This window comes from Rhinoraja longicauda, chromosome 18 (assembly GCF_053455715.1).
Source record: "Rhinoraja longicauda isolate Sanriku21f chromosome 18, sRhiLon1.1, whole genome shotgun sequence".
Lineage (NCBI taxonomy): Eukaryota > Metazoa > Chordata > Chondrichthyes > Rajiformes > Arhynchobatidae > Rhinoraja > Rhinoraja longicauda.
The window spans coordinates 37841001-37855470 of record NC_135970.1 but is presented as its reverse complement, the minus strand read 5'-3'; positions in this window follow the sequence as shown (position 1 = coordinate 37855470).

The following is a 14470-nucleotide window of genomic DNA, read 5'->3' as shown; positions in this document are numbered from 1 at the left end:
GAACGCGCCGCCTGGCAGTGGTACGAAACCTTCCTGAGTGTTGTCTATTTGAGCTGAGTTTAGTTTATTGTCACCTGCACCGAGCGAGGTACAGTGAAAGGCTTTTGTTGCGTGCCAACCAGTCAGCGGAAAGACAATGCGTGATTAACATGGAACCATCCACATCGTACAGATACATGATAAAGGGAATAATGTGAATGATACTTAGTGCAAGATAAAGTCCAGAAAAGTCCGATCAAAGATAATCCGAGGGTCTCCAATGAGGTGGATGGTAGTTCAGGACTTCTCTCTAGTTGGTGAGAGGATGGTTCAGTTGCCTGATAACAGCTGGGAAGAAACTGTCCCTGAATCTGGAGGTGTGCGTTTTCACACTTCTGGTGGGCGAGGGGAGAAGAGGGAGTGGCCAGGGTGCGACTCGTCCTTGATTATGCTGCTGGACTTGCCGAGGCAGCGCGAGATATAGGTGGAGTTTTGTGTGAGGGTCTGGGCCGCCTCTTCTCCGATTTCTTGCTGTCCTGGATGGAGCTGTTCCCAAACCCATGCTGGGATGCACGGTTTGACTGTTTACAGTTCAGTCTGTACTCTGATCACTTTCCCTTTACACGGCCTGTTAAACACCTCCAGGATTTTACATTCAGGTGAAGTAGGTCCCTAAATTACAACCACATTTTAGAAGGCATTCCTTTGACTCCAATCCAAATGAAGTAATTGGAGCAAGTTGCTCACAGCCCTGAAGACGGATCCTGACCAGAAATGTCACCGCTCCTCCACACACTTTGTTTTTCTGCTCAGGTTTCCAGCAAGTGCATTCTGGGCATCCTCGTTCACCAATATGAAGTCCAGGGGCTCCATTGTGGCCTCAGAAGTCACCTCGTAGCCCACAGAAGTGGGTTATGAGAGAGGAAGCAAGACATCGTTGATCCCTAGTGATTGCACAGGATGAAGGAGCATCCATTCTCCTCCTGTGTGAATGGATTGATAATATAACCATCAGCTGGACAACTGAGGGTTCAGTGTAAACTCCCCTTTTTCAAGATTGACGGTGAAGAAGCTGTTTATAAACTTCTGGACTGGGGAAAATTGTGTAACGGTTCATGACTTCCATTTAAACTATCTTGCAAACCCTTCCAACGTAGAGAAAGGCACATGAGTGCATTATGCAAGGAGAACATAACTGCAGATGCTGGTACAAATCGAAGGTATTTATTCACAAAATGCTGGAGTAACTCAGCAGGTCAGGCAGCACCCAGTCTGAAGAAGGGTCTCGACCCGAAACGTCACCCATTCCTTCTGTCCTGAGATGCTGCCTGACCTGCTGAGTTACTCCAGCATTTTGTGAATAAATGCAAGGAGGGGAGATAGAAGGCACAGTTTAAGCTTCCACCCTAAACCCCACCCTCCACTAGGCACCTCTGCTACCAAGAGATGGTGATTACAAAGTAAGCCTTATCACCAGTTGACATGGCTGTTCGTCAGGAAGATAACCGAGCCAGATTCAGCAGATTTCAAGGAGGCAATGCAAGTATCATACCCGATGCAATAGTAGAACGACTTTAAAAACTACATCCACACAAACCAGAACCGCAGTTTAGTTTAGTTTAGAGATACAGCGCAGAATCAGGCCCCTTCGGCTCACCGAGTCCGCACCGACCAGTGATCCCCGCATAGTAACATTATCCCACACACACACAATTTACATTTATAGAAAGCCAATTAGCCTACAAACCTGTAAGTCTTTGGAGTATGGGAGGAAACCGAAGATCTCGGAGAAATCCCATGCTGGTCACGGGGAGAACGTACAAACTCCGTACAAACGCCATCCGTAGTCAAGATCAACCTGGGTCTCCGGCGCTGAAAGCGCTGTAAGGCAGCAACTCTACCGCTGCGCCACCATACCACCCCAGCTTCAATCCTCTGAAGAAAGATGCACAAGTTTGAATTTGATAACGAGACTGAATTTGAATTCGAATTCGAAAGCAAGTTTGAATTTGGATTTAAATGTGAAATGCACAAGTTTAAATTTCAATACGCGACTGAATTTGAATTTGAATTTGAAATGCACAATTTTGAATCTGAAGGAAATGCACGTGAAATAAATTGATTGTAAATTCACCCAAAGATGCACTTGACCATTACTACGGTATTTAAAATTAACTTATTGAGTACTATTTCCTTCTATTTTGTTACTTTATTTATGTATATATATATTTATATGTTTTTCCAATATTGTGCAATTTGGTGAAGTGAACTATGTTTATAGAAGGCTGAAGATGTACATTTTTTTTTTGCTTGAATGATTGCTAAGTAAATCACCTGCAGTTATATGTAAGATATTGGGAGTCTGTAAATAATAGACAATTCTGATAGAGATGTGGGTGATTGCTGTTGGATTCCATTTCTATTCCATTTATAACTTTCATTTTATACTACTATTTTTGGACCAAAATACAGAAATATGTGTCTTTTTCTGTACCTAAAATAAAATGCATATAACTTGCCATAACATGTTTCCCATATTTCTTCATTGACATTCTCTTATTTCAATGGGATGTTGGGATCTTACAGAGGTGTATATAATCGTGAGGGGAATTGACAGGATAACTGTACAGTGTCTTTTATCCAGCGTAGGTTGAATCAAGAACTAGAGGACCTAGATTTAAGGTGAGAGGGATTTAGAAGGATGAGAGAGGATCTTATTGAAACATATAAGATTATTAAGGGATTGGACACGCTAGAGGCAGGAAACATGGTCCCGATGTTCGGGGAGTCCCGAACCAGGGGCCACAGTTTAAGAATAAGGGGTAGGCCATTTAGAACGGAGATGAGGAAAAACTTTTTCACTCAGAGAGTTGTGAAGCTGTGGAATTCTCTGCCTCAGAAGGCAGTGGAGGCCAATTCTCTGGATGCTTTCAAGAGAGAGTTAAATCGAGCTCTTAATGATAGTGGAGTCAGGAGATATGGGGAGAAGGCAGGAACGGGGTACTGATTGAGAATGATCAGCCATGACCACGGTGAATGGCGGTGATGGCTCGAAGGGCTGAATGGCCTCCTTCTGCACCTATTGTCTATTGTCTATTGAGTGGGGAAAGATTTAATAGGAACCTGATGGGCAAAGTTTTCCTTCAGAAGGTGGTGGGTAAATGGAATGAGCTGCCAGAGGAGATAGTTGAGGCAGGTAACAGTATTTAAAAGAGGTGTGTCGGACGGAACTGCAAATGCTGGTTTACACTGAAGATGCTGGAGCAACTCAGCGCATCAGGCAGCATCTCTGGAGAAAAGGAATCGGTCTTTAAAAGTAGTTAATTAGTAGTAGTAGTTTAGTAGTACTTAATAGTATTTAAAAGACATTTGGACAGGTAGCAATAAAGAACTGCAGATGCTGGTTTAGTTTGGTTTAGCGATACAGCGCGGAAACAGGCCCTTCGATCCCCGCACATTAACACTATCCCACACACACACTGGGGATAATTTACACCTACACCAAGCCAATTAACCTACAAACCTGCACGTCTTTGGAGTGTGGGAGGAAACCGGAGATCTTGGAGAAAACCCACGAGGTCACGGGGAGAACGTACAAACTCCATACAGACAGCACCCGTAGACGGGATCGAACCCGGGTCTCTGGCGCAGCAAGCGTTGCAAGGCAGCAATTCTACCGCTGTGCCGCCATGCCACCCGTGCTTAATACACAAAAGGACACAAAAGTTCTGAAGTAACTCAGCAGCATCTCTGGAGAACATGGGTAGGTGACATTTCGGATCGAGATCCTTCATCAGGCTGATTGTAGGGGAGGAGAAGAAATCTGGAGAAGGGGAGAGGCAGGACAAAGCGCGTCAGGTAATAGTTCCACACAGGTGAGGGGGGTACACGGATGGGAAAGGTTTAGAGGGAAATGGACGAAATGCAGGCACCAGGGCTGTTTAGGATGGGGCATCTTGGTTGGCATGGACGAGCTGGGCCAAAGGGCCTGTTCTGCGTTGAATGCCTCTATGACACTTTATGCAAGTGGCCTCAGTATATTCCGTGTACACAGTCTACTGTCACAACTCATCAGGGCTTCCAATCTTCTCACCAAAACTCCCCAAATAATTTGGGGGGGAAGAAGGCAGCAGGATTATGGAATGTCATCTCTCTTCCATTCCAGTCTGTGTGTTTATCTTCATCCCTGGATCTGAATCTGCCTGACAGCAGAAAGGGAGCTGCCTCACTGCATAGGTGTTAGCAGTTTAGTTTAGTGTAGTTTAGAGATAAAGTGCGGAAACAGGCTCTTCGGCCCACCGAGTCTGCGCCGAGCAGCCATCCACATACACTAACACTATCCTGCACACACTATAGACAATAGACAATAGGTGCAGGAGTAGGCCATTCGGCCCTTCGAGCCAGCACCGCCATTCAATGTGATCATGGCTGATCATTCTCAATCAGTACCCCGTTCCTGCTTTCTCCCCATACCCCCTGACTCCGCTATCCTTAAGAGCTCTATCTAGCTCTCTCTTGAATGTATTCAGAGAATTGGCCTCCACTGCCCTCTGAGGCAGAGAATTGCACAGATTCACAACTCTCTGACTGAAGAAGTTTTTCCTCATCTCAGTTCTAAATGACCTACCCCTTATTCTTAAACTGTGGCCCCTTGTTCTGGACTCCCCCAACATTGGGAACATGTTTCCTGCCTCTAACGTGTCCAACCCCTTAATAATCTTATACGTTTCGATAAGATCCCCTCTCATCCTTCTAAATTCCAGTGTATACAAGCCTAGTCGCTCCAGTCTTTCAACATATGACAGTCCTGCCATTCCGGGAATTAACCTAGTAAACCTACGCTGCACGCCCAGCGACTAGGGACAATTTACAATGTTACTAAAGCCAATTAGCCTACAAACCTGTGCGTCTTTGGAGCGTGGGAGGAAACCAGCGCACCTGGAGAAACCCACGCAGGTCACGGGGGGAGAATGTACAAACTCGGTACAGACAGCACCCGCAGTCAGGATTGAACCTGGGTCTCTGGCGCTGCAAGGCAGCAAATCTACCACTGCGCCACCGTGCCGCCCCTTCTAGAATGCCACTCACCAACATCCTTTCAGTTAGGGGTAGCATGTGCCCACTGGTCTTGCCAGTGATGCCCATATCTCTAGAATGAATCATTGATCCTTTGAATCCATACTATCTCTGTACCGAGCAACCCATTCTGCCGTCTTCTCCTGCTCTTATCCCCTAGATGTTTCAGTAAAAGTTTTTCCTCAGGTCCTCATCAAATTACCTTTTGAGCATCATGATTGATGCATTTTTCACCTCTTTTACAGGTAGCGGGTTCCGGGTCATAACCCAAAAGGTTTTTTATAAAAGCAATTCTGCAAAACATCTTTCACATTGTCCCTTTTTTTGAACATCAACACTACTCTCTTAGATGGAAACCCGTGCACACCGACTTTCATGTATCAGTTCTCATCATGTTTCAAGTCATTAAATTCGAAGTGCAGCATCAATATAGGCATGACACAAAATGCAGTTGTAACTCAAGGGGACAGGCAGCATCTCTCGATAGAAGGAATAGGCGACGTTTCGGGTCGAGACACTTCTTCAGAATGGTCTCGACCCGCAAAACGCCACCCATTCCTTCTATCCAGAGATGCAACAGACAATAGACAATAGGTGCAGGAGGAGGCCATTCGGCCCTTCGAGCCAGCACCGCCATTCAATGTGATCATGGCTGATCATTCTCAATCAGTACTCCGTTCCTGCCTTCTCCCCATACCCCCTGACTCCGCTATTCTTAAGAGCTCTATCTAGCTCTCTCTTGAATGCATTCAGAGACTTGGCCTCCACTGCCTTCTGAGGCAGAGATGCTGCCTGTCCCACTGAGTTACTCCAGCATTTTGTGTCTATCTTCAATGTAAACCAGCATCTGCAGTTCATTCCGACACAATCTATACATAGTCGCCTCTGAAGTGATTTCCACATCTGCAGCCTCAGTAGTTTATGATCAAACCTGTCATAACCGCACCTGAGACCACACCTGGAGTACTGTGTGCAGTTTTGGTCTCCAAATTTGAGGAAGGATATTCTTGCTATTGAGGGCGTGCAGCGTAGGTTTACTAGGTTAATTCCCGGAATGGCGGGACTGTCATATGTTGAAAGACTGGAGCGACTAGGTTTGTATACACTGGAATTTAGAAGGATGAGAGGGGATCTTATCGAAACGTATAAGATTATTAAGGGGTTGGACATGTTAGAGGCAGGAAACATGTTCCCAATGTTGGGGGAGTCACAGGGGCCACAGTTTAAGAATAAGGGGTAGGCCATTTAGAACAGAGATGAGGAAAAACTTTTTTAGTCAGAGAGTTGTGAATCTGTGGAATTCTCTGCCTCAGAGGGCAGTGGAGGCCAATTCTCTGAATACATTCAAGAGAGAGCTAGATAGAGCTCTTAAGGATAGCGGAGTCAGGGGGTATGGGGAGAAGGCAGGAACGGAGTACTGATTGAGAATGATCAGCCATGATCACATTGAATGGCAGTGCTGGCTCGAAGGGCCGAATGGCCTACTCCTGCACCTATTGTCTATTGTCTATCCACTGGTGGCCACAATGGTACAATGCCTGGTAGAATGCTCCATCTTAGGATGTAATGGTGGGATCATGGACACATCACCAACCCTTTGTTGGAGACTGCTTACCGTACAATGTTCAGACTGCCTCTGACAATGTTAAGTGCTTCCATCAGATCGCCTCTCAACCTCCAGCATTCCAGAGAATGCAAGTCATGTTAAGTCAAGTCAACTTTACTTGTCACATACACATACACATATAAGATGTGCAGTGAAATGAAAATGGCAATGCCTGCAGATTGTGCTAAAACTACAAAACAGAATAGAAAAAAAAAATTTAACACAAAAAATAAATTAATACAGTAAATTAAATTTGTCCCTGGTGATATGAGAGTTAACAGTCCTGATGGCCTGTGGGAAGAAACTCCGTCTCATCCTCTCTGTTTTCACAGCGTGACAGCGGAGACGTTTGCCTGACCGTAGCAGCTGGAACAGTCCGTTGCTGGGGTGGTAGGGGTCCCCCATAATGTTGCTGGCTCTGGAGCTGCACCTCCTGATGTATAGGTCCTGCAGGGGGGCGAGTGTAGTTCCCATAGTGCGTTCAGCCGAACGCACTACTCTCTGCAGGGCCTTCCTGTCCTGGGCAGAGCTGTTCCCAAACCAGACTGTGATGTTGCCGGACAAGATGCTTTCTACAGCCCCAGAGTAGAAGCACTGAAGGATCCTCAGAGACACTCTGAATTTCCTCAGCTGTCTGAGGTGGTAAAGGCGCTGCCTTGCCTTACTCACCAGTGCGGCAATGTGTGTTGTCCATGTCAGATCCTCTGTGATGTGGACTCCCAGGTATTTAAAGCTGCTCACCCTATCCACAGTAATCCCATTTATCTCCAGTGGCGTGTACGTCCTCGGATGTTGAGCCCTTCTAAAGCCCACAATCAGCTCCTTAGTTTTTGTGACATTCAAGAGGAGGCTGTTGTCCTGACACCAGAGTGCCAGATCAGCCACCTCCTCCCGGTAGGCCTTCTCCTCGTTGGAGTCTTGGATAAGATATCTTCGCGGGTTAAAGCTGGTTAAATCCCACCTGCAAAAGGCAAGGAGACAGCTTGTTGGGTTTCTGGCAGTGACTTTTACATTTTCACTGCCCACTGGTGGGATGACAGATTACCGGAGGGCAACCAAGGCGATGCCTTTACATATAGAGAATATCGGCCCTTCAAGGTCAGGCCACGAGCTCTGCAATTACAACAACTGGGAGTTGAAATTGGCACCAAATCTGACGGTTGTATGTTTTCCCAGTGTACTACTACTACTACTATACACTTGTACTGTATCTTTGATGCTTATCTAACATATACCTAAGTTATGTACAGTGATACTTGTACTGATATGTGTACAAAAAGGGAATTTCACCGAAGAAGGGTCTCGACCCGAAACGTCACCCATTAATTCCTTCCCTCCAGAGATGCTGCCTGTCCCGCTGAGTTACTCCAGCTTTTCGTGTGTATGTTTGGTTTAAACCAGCATCTGCGGTTCCTTCCTGCACATGTGACATTAAAGTATCATTGAACCATCGAGCCTGCACTCCTAGATCCCTCTGATCTACAACACTCGCCAGAGCCCTACCATGCGTAGGTCCTGCCCATGTTAGAGTTCCCAAAATGCAACATCTCATATTTCTTTGTATTAAATTTGTTTAATACGGTGCTCTTTCCCTTGGATGTTTTAGTAAATGTTTTTCCTCCGGTCCTCATCAAATTACCTTTTGAATATGACTTTTTCACCACTTTTACAGTGGCGTGGCAGTGGAGTTGCTGCCTCACAGCGCCAGAGACCCGGGATCGATCTTGACTATGGGTGCTGTCTGTCTGGAGTTTGTACATTCTTCCTGTGACCGTGTGGGTTTTCTCCAGGTGTTCCAGTTTCCTCCCACACTCCAAAGACATGCAGGTCCGTAGGTTGATTAGGCTTCGGTAAAATTGTAAATGGTTCCTAGTGTGTGAGGTGACAATAGACAATAGGTGCATGAGGAGGCCATTCAGCCCTTCGAGCCAGCACCGCCATTCAATGTGATCATGGCTGATCATTCTCAATCAGTACCCCGTTCCTGCCTTCTCCCCATACCCCATGACTCCGCTATCCTTAAGAGCTCTATCTAGCTCTCTCTTGAATGCATTCAGAGATAATGCTAATGTGCAGGGATCGCTGGTCGGCTCGGGACCTGGGGCCTGAGAATGAAACTAAATGTTGGTCGGCATGGGGAAGTTGGGCCGAAGAGCCTGTTTCCACGCTGTAAGGCTCTTTGTCTCTATGTCCAAACCAAAAAACGTAGCTTCCTACTGTATTCCCCCGGCAGTGGATTCGCAGACGACGTACTTTGCCAACTCGATTGGAAGTGTTACAGGAACACGTTTGCCTTAGTTAAGCATCTTTTCGAGATTATTGTAATAACTTAAGCGATACGGTTTATGAGGTGAAGCCAACTTTCATAGTAGCAGATAGCTACCTGTATTACATGACCTTCTGCTAATCAGTGTTCCCCAAGCTCGGTAACTTTCACAGGATGGTACCAACCTAGATAAAGGTGCTGCTTCCTATTCCCCTGCCTTTGATGTTGTGTACAGTCAATAATTTGTAATAAACTTTATGGGTGTTTTGATCTTGTGCATTATCACTCTCTAGGACCTTTAGATCATTATAAATTACCTCAACTGCACCAATAAATCTATTTACAAAGCAAACCATCCAGTTTACATTGGTTTCGCTATTAGGAACATGCCGTGTCTGTAAGCTAGAGTTTTCCGGAATAGTATTTTGTGTCTTTAGCCACATATCCGCTTCCTTCGTTAACTAGAGGGTCACAGCTTAAGGATAAGGGGGAAGTCTTTTAGGACCGAGATGAGAAAACATTTCTTCACACAGAGAGTGGTGAGTCTGTGGAATTCTCTGCCACAGAAGGTAGTTGAGGCCAGTTCATTGGCTATATTTAAGAGGGAGTTAGATGTGGCCCTTGTTGCGAAAGGGATCAGGGGGTATGGAGAGAAGGCAGGTACAGGTTACTGAGCTGGATGATCAGCCATGATCATATTGAATGGCGGTGCAGGCTCGAACGGCCGAATGGCCTACTCCTGCACCTATTTTCTATGTTTCTAGACCTGGGGTACAATTGACAGTTGACAGTTTAGTTTGTGGTCACGTGTACCGAGGTGTGGTGAAGAGCTTTTGTTGCGTGCTCACCAGCCAGCGGAAAGACAATACATGATTACAATCGAGCCACATTCACACTGGACAGATACATAAGGGAATTACTTTTAGTGCAAGGTAAAGCCAATGAAATCCGATCAAAGAAAGCCCGAGGGTCACTAATGTGGTAGATAGTAGTTCAGGACCGTTCTCTGGTAGAAGTAGAATGGTTCAGTTGCCTGATAACAGCTGGGAAGAAACTGCCCCAGAATCTGGAGGTGTGCGTTTTCACACTTCTATACATTTTGACCGATGGGAGAGGGGAGAAGAGGGAGTAAAAAAAAGCTGTGACTCTAAACTGTGGCCAGAAAGGGGCATTGGAGACTGATGGAGAAACAACACCTGAAATCACCTAGAATTAACTTTGAAATTTCCAATTAAATAACTCATTATTCAGGAAACTGCTAGAGGCAGGCTTGCATCATTATTAGTAACTCATTATTAGTAATCAGTTACTAATTGATAGTAATTAGTATCCCGAAACGTCACCCATTCCTTCTCTCCTGAGATGCTGCCTGACCTGCTGAGTTACTCCAGCATTTTGTGAATTATTAGTAACTCGGTATGTGCAGGAAGGAGCTGCAGATGTTGGTTTATGCCAAAGATAGACACAAAGTTCTGGAGGAACTCAGCGGGTCAGGCAGCATCTTTAGTATAGTTTAGTTTAGAGATACAGCGCGGAAACAGGCCCTTCAGCCCACTGAATTCGCGCCGATCAGCGATCCCTGCACATTAACACTATCATATACCCATTAGGGACAATTTTTACATTTACCAAGCCAATTAACCTACAAACCTGTACGTCATTGGAGTGTGGGATGAAACCAAAGATCTCGGAGAAAACCCACGCAGGTCACGGGGAGAACGTACAAACTCCGTACAGACAGCGCCCGTAGTCAGGATCGAACCCGGGTCTCCGGCGCTGCATTCGCTGCAAGGCAGAAACTCTACCGCTGCGCCACCATGACCGCCCAAGATCTCCGGAGAAAAGGAATAGGTGACGTTTAGGGTTGAGACCTCTCTTCAGACTGAGAGTCAGGGGAGAGGGAAACGAGAGGTTTTCAAAGGCATAAAGAACAAATGAATGAAAGGTATGAAAAGAAATCAAAGCCAGCAACGATGATCAAGGGAAGGGCGAGCCCACAATGGTCCATTGTTGGCTGTGGAGAAGGTGATAACGAGTTATACAGACAGTGAAACTGAGCAGGACAATGGTGAAACTAGTACAATGAGACTGGGGTGGGGAAGGAACAGAGAGAGAGAGAGAGAAAGAGAGGGAATGCAAGGGTTACTTGAAATTAGTTAGAGATGCAGGGTTGTTGGCTGCCCAAGCGAAACATGAGGTGTTGTTCCTCCAAGTCGATACAAACAGTCCATCCCTTTTTGAACTTTCCGCAGAGACCATTCCCTCCGAAACGCCCTGGTTAACTCATCCCTTCCCACCCAAACCACACGCCTCCCCCGGTACTTTCCCCAGACTCTTAGTCAGAAGAAGGGTCTCGGCCCAAACCGTCACCCAATCCTTTTCTCGAGCGGTACTGCCTGACCCGCTGAGTTATTGCAGCATTTTGCATATGTCTATTAGTAACTCAGCATTAGTAAGGATGCAAAATAATAAGCAGCTGGGCTTCAGTCTATATTGTCTAAACTGTGGACAAGGTCCCAGATCTAAATCTTATCCTACTGGCTCCCAAGCCGAAACTTCGCCAAGCCATGTTCCCCAGAGACACTGCCGTTACTCCACCACTTTGCATCTAGTGTTTTGGCATTAGTAATGATGACCACAAAACCACCCAGTTGGTGTGATTACCCACCTGGCTCACCAATGTTTAGTTTAGAGAAACAGCGTGGAAACAGGCTCTACAGTCCATTGAGTCCATGCCAACCATCGATCAACCGTTCTCCCTTGTTCAAAGTAACCCCACTTTTGCATCCATTCTTGACACACTCGGGCCAATTTACAGAGGCCAATTCAGCTACATACCCCTTTCCCTCAGTGGCTGAGGTGTCCCACGGAAAGAATTGTGTTTACATGTTTGCAGGAAATGGGAGAGTTCAGGACCAGAGGGCACAGACTCAGAATAAAAGGACGTACCTTAACAATGGAGATGAGGAGGAATCACTTTAGTCAGAGGGTGGTGAATCTGTGGAATTCATTGTCACAGGCGGCAGTGGAGGCCAAGTCATTGGGTATATTTAAAGTGGAGATTGGTCGACTCTTGATTAGTAAGAGTGTCAAAGGTTACCGGAGAAGGCAGGAGAATGGGGTTAAGAGGAAAGAATAGATCAGCCATGATTGAATGGCGGAGCAGACTCGGTGGGCCGAATGGCCTAATTCTGTTCCTATGTCTTATGGTGTTATGATTCTCTGGGTGTATTTGTCCAGGCTGCTCTATAGCTCCACCACATGGACGAAAACAGGCAATACCGCCATCTGCCAGATCACAGAAAAGTTGCAACAGGGAAAGTTGGGTTGAGAGCTCCACGCAGAGGTCACGGACATTGGCGGCAGCACGGTGGCGCAACGGTAGAGTTGCTGCCTCACAGCACCAGAGTCCTGGGTTGTATCCTGACTAAGGATGCTGTCTGTACGGAGTTTGTACGTTCTCCCTGTAACCGCGTGGGTTTTCTCCGGGTGCTTCGGTTTCCTCCCACATTCCAAAGACGTGCAGGTTTGTCGGCTAATTCGCTTTGGTAAAATTGTCCCTAGTATGTAGGATAGTGCTAGTGTACCGGGTGATTGCTGGTTGGCATACACTCAAAGCACCTGTTTCCATGCTGTATCTTTAAAGTCTAAAGTGACCATTCGGGTCATCAAATGTGTACTCGCCCCATATAATTACACCCCCCCCCCCTTTCAGAAAGCCTTCGACAAGGTCCCACATAGGAGATTAGTGGGCAAAATTAGGGCACATGGTATTGGGGGTAGGGTACTGACATGGATAGAAAATTGGTTGACAGACAGAAAGCAAAGAGTGGGGATAAATGGGTCCCTTTCGGAATGGCAGGCAGTGACCAGTGGGGTACCGCAAGGTTCGGTGCTGGGACCCCAGCTATTTACGATATACATTAATGACTTAGTCGAAGGGATTAAAAGTACCATTAGCAAATTTGCAGATGATACTAAGTTGGGGGGTAGTGTGAATTGTGAGGAAGATGCAATAAGGCTGCAGGGTGACTTGGACAGGTTGTGTGAGTGGGCGGATACATGGCAGATGCAGTTTAATGTAGATAAGTGTGAGGTTATTCACTTTGGAAGTAAGAATAGAAAGGCAGATTATTATCTGAATGGTGTCAAGTTAGGAGGAGGGGGAGTTCAACGAGATCTGGGTGTCCTAGTGCATCAGTCAATGAAAGGAAGCATGCAGGTACAGCAGGCAGTGAAGAAAGCCAATGGAATGTTGGCCTTCGTAACAAGAGGAGTTGAGTATAGGAGCAAAGAGGTCCTTCTACAGTTGTACCGGGCCCTGGTGAGACCGCACCTGGAGTACTGTGTGCAGTTTTGGTCTCCAAATTTGAGGAAGGATATTCTTGCTATGGAGGGCGTGCAGCGTAGGTTCACTAGGTTAATTCCCGGAATGGCGGGACTGTCGTATGTTGAAAGGCTGGAGCGATTGGGCTCGTATACACTGGAATTTAGAAGGATGAGGGGGGATCTTATTGAAACATATAAGATAATTAGGGGTTTGGACACATTAGAGGCAGATAACATGTTCCCAATGTTGGGGGAGTCCAGAACAAGGGGCCACAGTTTAAGAATATGGGGTAGGCCATTTAGAACGGAGATGAGGAAGAACTTTTTCAGTCAGAGGGTGGTGAAGGTGTGGAATTCTCTGCCTCAGAAGGCAGTGGAGGCCAGTTCGTTGGATGCTTTCAAGAGAGAGCTGGATAGAGCTCTTAAGGATAGCGGAGTGAGGGGGTATGGGGAGAAGGCAGGAACGGGGTACTGATTGAGAGTGATCAGCCATGATCGCATTGAATGGCGGTGCTGGCTCGAAGGGCTGAATGGCCTACTCCTGCACCTATTGTCTATTGTCTATTGTCTATTCCACATCCTAACCACTCACTGTGAAAATAGTTTTTCCCTACCGTCTTTTATCGGCCACTCTTAATTGATATCCTGTTCTTTGTTATGTTTTTCCGCTGATGGAACCCTCCAATTGCCCTGCCTGGACTTTTTGATTTTTTATTCAAGTAATTTATAAGGATAGTGGAATAACTATCCTTATTGATGAGATATCTAAATATCTATATATAAATATACATATACACACACTGCGCTCCATAGAATTTTATTTGTGGGAAGACACACACAATGTATATATATAATGTATATGTAAACGTGTGTGTGCATGTGGGGGTGGGGTAGTAGGTTAATTGGCCTCTGGAAAATGCCCCTAATGTGTAAAGTGTATGCGTGTAAAGTATAATGTGAAAGTGGGATTCTGACCATGGGTGGTGCCTATGTGGAGTTTGAATGTGTGATTGAGTGGACTCGGTGGGCCGAAGGGGCTGTTTCCAGAGTGTATCTCCAAACTTAAACTGAACTATGTTTTGTTCTTAGAAACATAGAAACATAGAAAATAGGTGCAGGGGTAGGCCATTCGGCCCTTCGAGCCTGCACCGCCATTCAATATGATCATGGCTGATCATTCAGCTCAGTAGCCTGTACCTGCCTTCTCTCCATAC